Consider the following 7541-nt stretch of genomic DNA (forward strand, 5'->3'; position numbering starts at 1 on the left):
AAGCCGTGTCTTTATTTTATAGCAGATGCCACGAGGCAAAGTAAGGGCGTGGTGGCCAAGATTACAACATTCTCATGGGTTTCCATCCTACTCAACTACATGCACCTGAACTCTATCAAGCCCACATCACTCAGGCACGTGGGGCCACGTGTTCGGACCACAGGTTCAAGCTCACAGCTGCAGCTGTTGGCTGTCACTGTGCTGGGAGGGCTCTGCCCTCCAAGCTGGGACTTGCAACGTGGCTTTGCCATGAGAGGACCGTGCCCTCTCATTAGTCCGAGGCTTGAACCTGTCCAAACACTGCAGCTGCTCTCCACAAGGGGCAGGCGTGGTCAATAGATTGAGCTCCCCTGGGCCTTCCTGAAGCCTCATGTGGGGGTCCCCACCTGCACCATCTCGGAGTAGGCGTCCCATCAGGAAGGAAAGCCCCCCCCCCACCGCCCAGCACAGGATTCCTGGCCAAACCAGGATTGTCCGGCAACGCCATGGAAACGGTTCGTGGAGCACGTGGTGTTCTCGATGGCTTCCACGGCTTGCTTTCTCGTGTTTGCTCGAGGTGCCTAGCATCACAAGAAGTGGCGGTTCCCGGAAGACAGGAACTTGGAGGCTGACGAATAGAGGAGTCTGGATCTTCAACTTGAACTTGTGAATTGTCTTATCCGCGCTCCCTTCTGACACACTGTCTACCTTCCCGGGCCCAAGCTTGCAGAGGGGTGCTGGGGCCGCTTCAATGTTTCCTCAACCATAAGTAACAAGCAAGCCCTTCATGAGTCCTCCCTAAGGGCTGGGCCATGGGCTAGTCACCCTGGCACCCTGTTTGGAGAGCCTGGCACGGCGTCCCAGTGCTCTGGAAATGCTGTGGCTTGGGCAGATGACCAGGGAGGGAGGGAGGAAGGAAGGAAGGAAGGGAGGAAGGAAGGAAAAGGAGGGAGGGAGGGAAACTCTGCCATTTGAGAGCTTGTGGGAACAAAGGAGCCAGGAAGGAGGGCAAAGCCATCCTAACCACAGACATGAAAACAAACGGCCTGGCCAGTGTGTCTCAGTGGTTGATGTCAACCTATGAACCAGGAGGTCACGGTTCGATTCCCAGTCAGAGCACATGCCCGGGTTGTGGCTTGATCCCCAGTAGAGGGCATGCGGGAGGCAGCCGATCCATGATTCTCTCATCATTGATGTTTCTCTCTCTCTCCCTTTCCCTTCCTCTCTGAAATCAATAAAAAAAAAATTTTTTTTAAATAAAAGACAAGATGTCAGTAAGCCAGGGGAGGAGAGGGCTTCCAGGAGAGAGGGCACAGCACCAAGTGCTCAGACACTCCCTGGGCAGAATAAAGGAGCAGTGGGCGGGCCCTGGAGTGATGGGAGGCGAGGAAGAGGCTGTGGACCCATCCCAGCGGGGAGGGGAGGGGAGGGGGGCAGATACACTTCCCCTGAAGGACACTTGCATGCCTTTAGCAGCCAGTGGCGTGAAAACCTCCAAGGCTCGTTGAAAGCCCACACAGATTCGTCTCATCCCACCGACCCCTCCAAGCCCACAGCTGATCAAACGCCCCAACAGGCGGGCCCGTGTGAGTGACTTCACAGAAGCAATCTCGCCTTTTCCAGGAAGGACTTGGTTGCATAATTCAGCGCTCGAACACTCGCCCTTCTCTTCCCATGTGCTCGTTGTTCAATTACAAAATGAAACTCAAAATAATTCTGAGTAACCGCAGAAGAAAGGAATGTTTCTTTCGCTCAGAAAGGACTGAATAACAGCGGCGAACACATCAGCACTCCCCCTGCGCTAAGCAGCTCCACGTGAAAGTTAACTCCTTAGAGCAGTGGCTCTCAACCTTGGCTGCGCATTAGCATCACCTGGGAATCTTTTTTAAATCCTGATTTCTGGGCCTCATCCTCCGGAAATTCTGTTTCTTTGTTACTCATGTTGTGGCCCCACCCCATAACAAAGAAACAGACTCCGCTTCAGGCCAGAAAAACGCTAAGGCTGGAGGGCTCAAGTCACTCGCCCAAGTGGTACAGCCAGGAAGTGGCAGCGAGGAACTGGCACCCAGGCTGCCTGGCTCGTGAACCCACGCTCAAAACTGGCCAACCCCCCACTCGTGTGTTGCCGCATCTGTTAGAAAATACGAAGGCAAAAGTCCACGCCAAAGTTACCAGAATGCCCAAACAAGAAGCTATCCTGAAGGCAGAATGGCCCGCGGCCGCGTGTGCAGTTCCTCGCCGTGTCCTGCGGTGCAGCGTGGGAGCTTCAGAAACAACAGTGTTCGTACTGGACCCAGCACAAGGTCTGGCAGCAGCTGGGCACTGAATTCGGCTTCAGTGCACTTCAGAAAACGAAACAACCAAATCGTCAAGCAAAGGGTTTTCTGATGCAAATATGGTTCCTGATCCAGACAGGAAATTAACCTGAAACCATGAGAGCAAGCCGCGCTGTCTTACAACCCTGTGCTCCCTCCGGAACCGTGAGCCTTAGCCGGGAGCCATGGCCAAATCAGCCACACGGGGCGGGGATCCCGATCGAGGGCCCTAAGCTGATCTGGACAGTCGCAGGAGCAAACTTTCAGGGAGGAAAATCCCTCCACAGCCAGTGGTTTGGTGTTAGCCTGAAGGCAGAGGGTTAGGGAAACAGAAGCCAGAACCCATGACATCAAGGCGGGAGGGGGGGATCGCCCTGAAATTAAACAGTGTAAAGCTTCAAATGCTCCTAAAGCTTCTCCTTGTAAAAGGCTCTGCTCTCTGGAAAATGCTGTCCGAGGTGAGGTGTGCGCTCGGACAGGATTAAGGCCCGCCCTCGCTGGTCTGGCTCAGCGGATAAGAGCATCGGCCTGCAGACTGACGGGTCCTGGGTTCGATTCCGGCCAAGGGCACATGCCCAAATTGCTGGCTCAACCCCAGTAGGGGGCATGCAGGAGGCAGCCGACCAATGAGTACCTCTCATCCTTGATGTTTCTCTCTCTCTCCCTCTCCCTTCCTCTCTGAATCAATAAAAATACATGAAGAAAAGAAAAAAAGAGTAAGGCCCATGGTGTAGCTTCTGATATACCGGGAGATGGGCCTGCTATCATCACAGCCAAGCCAAGGGCAAAACCAGCAACTTCCGCTGAGTGTGCTGAGCCCATCCAAGGAGAGACCTAGAGGTGGGAGCAGGGAACGACTTTGGCATCGTCATTCCAGGGCATGGCCACTGTGGGGCAGGAAAGCACGCGGAGGAAGGGTCGCTGTGGCCGCAGAGAACTCGGCGGAGCCTCTCTAGAGAGAGAGGACAAGCAGGGGAAGGGAGCTCATTCCCCGGGGCCCTCCAAGACCCAGGCTCTTTCTCATGGGGGCGGGGGAGTAAATTGAAAACCAATACCGTGCAATCATATTTATGGTTCCCTGTAACCCAGCAAACTGTAGATGTCTGTGTTCATACACAGATATGTCCAAAGGCACACAGCACAGTCCCCAGGGTGCAGGCCCACTGAGTTTGAGACAAGGAGAATTCTCCTGTTGTTTCAATTCTTTACAAAAATGAACTGCTGTGTGGTGTAATGAAAAAGTCAGTCCTGCCAGAACCAGTTTGGCTCAGTGGATAGAGCATCGGCCTGCGGACTCAAGGGTCCCAGGTTCGATTCCGGTCAAGGGCATGTACCTTGATTTCGGGCACATCCCCAGTGGGGGGCGTGCAGGAGGCAGCTGATCGATGTTTCTCTCTCATTGATGTTTCTGGCTCTCTATCCCTCTCCCTTCCTCTCTGTAAAAAATCAATAAAATATATTTAAAAAAGAAAAAAAAAAAAGAAAAAGTCAGTCCTGGGGAATGTCAGTCCTAAAAATGTCCACCTACCCAGTTGAGTGTTGGGAGTATCTTACCCACCGTGGTTCTATCAGCAGGAGGAGGTGTGCTCAACAACTACTTACTGAGCACCTACTATGGGCCAGCCATTGTTCTAGACTTTAGAGAAATATTAAAAATATCTGCCTTCAGCCCTGAGCGGTGTTGCTCAGTGGTTAGAGCATCAGCCTGTGCACCAAAAGGTCACGGGTTCAAGTCCCAGTCAAGGGCAAATGTGTCTCTCTCACATCAACGTTTCTCTCTCCCCCTTCCTTCCCTCCCTCCCTTTCACTCTCTCTGAAAAGCAATGGAAGAACAACCTCAGGTGAGGATTAACCAAAAAACAAATCCTATATAATAATACCCTAATATGCAAATCGACCGAAGGGCGGAACGACCAGTCGCTATGACGCGCACTGACCACCAGGGGGGCAGATGCTCAACGCAGGAGCTGCCCCCTGGTGGTCAGCGTGCTTCCACAGGGGGAGCGTCGCTCAGCCAGAAGCTGGCTCTCCGGGGCAGCGCTAAGGATGTTTGACTAACGGCTTAGGCCTGCTCCAAGTGGGCCTAAGCCATCAGTCGGACATCCCCTGAGGGGTCCTGGACTGTGAGAGGGTGCAGGCCAGGCTGAGGGACCACCCCCTCCAGTGCACAAATTTTCATGCACCGGGTGGGCCTCTAGTGTGTATATAATCTGCCTTCATGGAGTTTTAACCCAGTGGCGTTTATGTCATCATCCCCTTTGGGGGAGGGCCCTGGGAGTTTCATGGTTGGTACAATATGCCCAGTGACAGGGGCGTGACAGAGATGGGCTCTGGGCCTCTCTTCTCACGAACAATGAAATTGCAGACAACCTTGACCAGGGAGAGAGGAAAAGGTGGGAGTGGATTAAGGGTTTAGTGCAAGCGCACGGCCCCTGGCTGGCCCCTCACTAAACTCTCCGTCTGCTCCAACCAGCTGCACAAGTTGGGGTGCCTGCAGTTGGACAGCTCCGGAGCCACTCCCGGGCCCCACGGAGGGAGTGAGAGCCAAGTGCGGAAGGGGGAGGGTGCGGCCAAGCAGGCCTGGCTTAGGGGATCCCGGCTCCCTCCTCCGGGCTATCGGCACAGCTCCCTTCCCGAAGGGGCCGCGGAATGGACGACGGTGTGAGGACAGCGAGCGAGTGGCACGGGAATGGAGAGGCGAGGAGCCGAGTAGAAGCTGGCCGTGCCCCACCTCGGCCCAAAGAGGGGAGGACAGCCCCTCACCAGCCACCTGCACCAGGGCAAGGCCAGCGGAGAGCCTGGGTCCTCGGCCCCCTCACTGCCCCTCCCCTGCACCCCCTGTCCCCCGCACCGGGCCACCTGGCTTCCAGCTCCACTTCCTGTCTACGCTGAACAGACTGGGGACAGGGCAGGGGAGGTGACTCCTGAGGGCCCAGCCTGGAAAAGGGGAGGTGAGACTGGATAGCTCCCGGTGAGTCTCATTTTGCACACAGACACGTGGCAATTCCGTGTGCCGTGCACCTAAGCGTGACACAAGCTTCCACGGCCATGAAATCTCCGTAAAACTGGAGAAACGCGGAGTGGCACCGAGTCTGAGGTTTAAGCAAAAGATGAAACGGACACTTGAAAGGGAGAAGGTTAAGGGAATCCCAGACCCAAGTGCATTTACAGAAGGACAGGAGGGGGTGGGCCTGTGGCACACAAAGGCATGACTCACTCACCGCGAGCCTGCAGGCACCCGGACAAGCCAGCAGCGGAGCGGTTTCAGGCTGGGCGGCCTCTCCCGGGGCCTTCAGATCACAGGTCACGGGCACCGGGCGGCCCCACCTGAGCCGGGCCAGCCTGCTTCCCTCCCATGTCGGTTCACACGGGTGCTGGACGGCCGGGGCCACCTGATTGGCCCAGAGACTCCTGTTTGCTCAGGACGACCGGCTTTGCTCACCATCAGGGTCAGGTTGGAACCTGTTCCTCCCCGACCTACGTGCAGTCGCTCAGAAAGCAGGCGGAGAGCACGCAGGGCGTGGTGCAGGCTCCCAGGGCTCAGGGCGTCCACGTGGGCTTGGAAACGCCCCGCCGGCTGACTGGCCTGCAGGTCCTTCCGAAGACCCACCTGCACTGCATTCCTTTCCACAATGAGGACTCCCTGGGAGGCTCCTGACCCACCACTGCACGCGCGACTGACCCAGCACAGCCACCAGAGCCAGCTGCCGCCTGAACGACTCTGAGAGGGGCTGGGAACGACACTTCTCTCTTGAAAACCACTGTGAACTGCACAAATGCCCGCATCACAAGCACACAGTCCCCTGCCCACTCCCCCATGAGGTTTCTTTTTTAAAAAAAAATATGTTTTTATTGATTTTTAGAGAGAGGAAGGGAGAGAGAGAGAGAGAAACATCGATGACAGAGAGGAGCATCATCGATCGGCTGCCTCCTGCATGCCCCCCCCCGGGGATCCAGCCTTCAACCCAGGCATATGCCCTGCCCGGGAATCGAACCAGCGACCTCCTGGTTCCGAGGTCGGCGCTCAACCGCTGAGCCACACAGGCCAGGCCATCCTTCGTGATTTCATGGGCAGACCTACCAGGTGGCCGTCAGGGGACTTACTATGGTTGCAAATATCAAAAAATTTCTATATGTGACACGGCACCAGAGTTAAGTTAGGGTTTTTCAAAATGCTGACACGCCGAGCTCAAAAGGTTCGCCGTCACTGCCCTAGGAGATTTCCGATCTCAATGCCTCAACATCTACTTTTTGGAAGGACTTTGCCCGCACCCGAGATACCCACATTCACCGAACCCGGCCTCGCTGACCCCCGAGGAGGCTTGGAAACGCTCTGAGAGGTGGGCTGTGGCAGCCCGGCCCGGGGCCGGACAGCGCAAATGCTGCCCCGCTCACATGGCAGCACTTCACAGCCAAGTGCTTCCCAGCAAAGCACACAAGGGCTTTGTCTCGTTCTGCTACGTCGGCCCTGGCGGAGCCACTGTCCCCGCGTCAGTCCCTGCAGGCCAGCCCCACCGCGCTTCGGGCGGAAAACATAAAAATGATAAAAATGTCACTAGGAAGGAAGGGAGGGGAGGGGGGAAGATAGCGACAACAAGTGAAGGTACTTGTTGTTTTAGTCTTAATAAAACAAAGCCGGGGCCGGGCACTCAGAATCTCATCAGAAACGTGCACTTTTATTGATTTCCGAGAGGAAGGGAGAGGGAGAGAGAGAAACATCAGTGATGAGAGAGAATCATGGATCAGCTGCCTCCTGCACACCCCCTACTGGGGATGTGCCTGCAACCAAGGTACATGCCCTTGACTGTAATCGAACCCGGGACCCTTCAGGCCAAAGGCCGGCGCTCTATCCACTGAGCCACACTGGCTAGGGCAGAAAGATGAATTTTTTAATTAGTAAAAGTTAAAGTGATCTGTTGGGAGCAGAATCATGAAAAGTCACATTCCCCAGGTTCAAGCAACAAGTGACACTTCCAATGTGAGTCGCCGCTTTGAGATCAAACGGGCCAGGTTTGGGGAACCCCCTCCCCCTCCACCGCCAGCTTCCTTCCCCTCCCGCTTCCTCGGCTTCCATTCTGGGCCATCACATTTCAGCTGCCATTCTGGACCCCACCCTCAGGGGAGCAGCTGGTCGCAAACCCTTGACAATAGCCTATTAGGGAGCCAGCTCTGGGGTGTGTGTGTGTGTGTGTGTGTGTGTGTGTGTGTGTGTGTTTTTTTGGGGGGGGGGGGGTTTTTGGGGTTTTT

The sequence above is a fragment of the Myotis brandtii genome, unplaced genomic scaffold (assembly GCF_000412655.1).
Source record: "Myotis brandtii unplaced genomic scaffold, ASM41265v1 scaffold1112, whole genome shotgun sequence".
NCBI classification, from domain to species: Eukaryota; Metazoa; Chordata; class Mammalia; order Chiroptera; family Vespertilionidae; genus Myotis; species Myotis brandtii.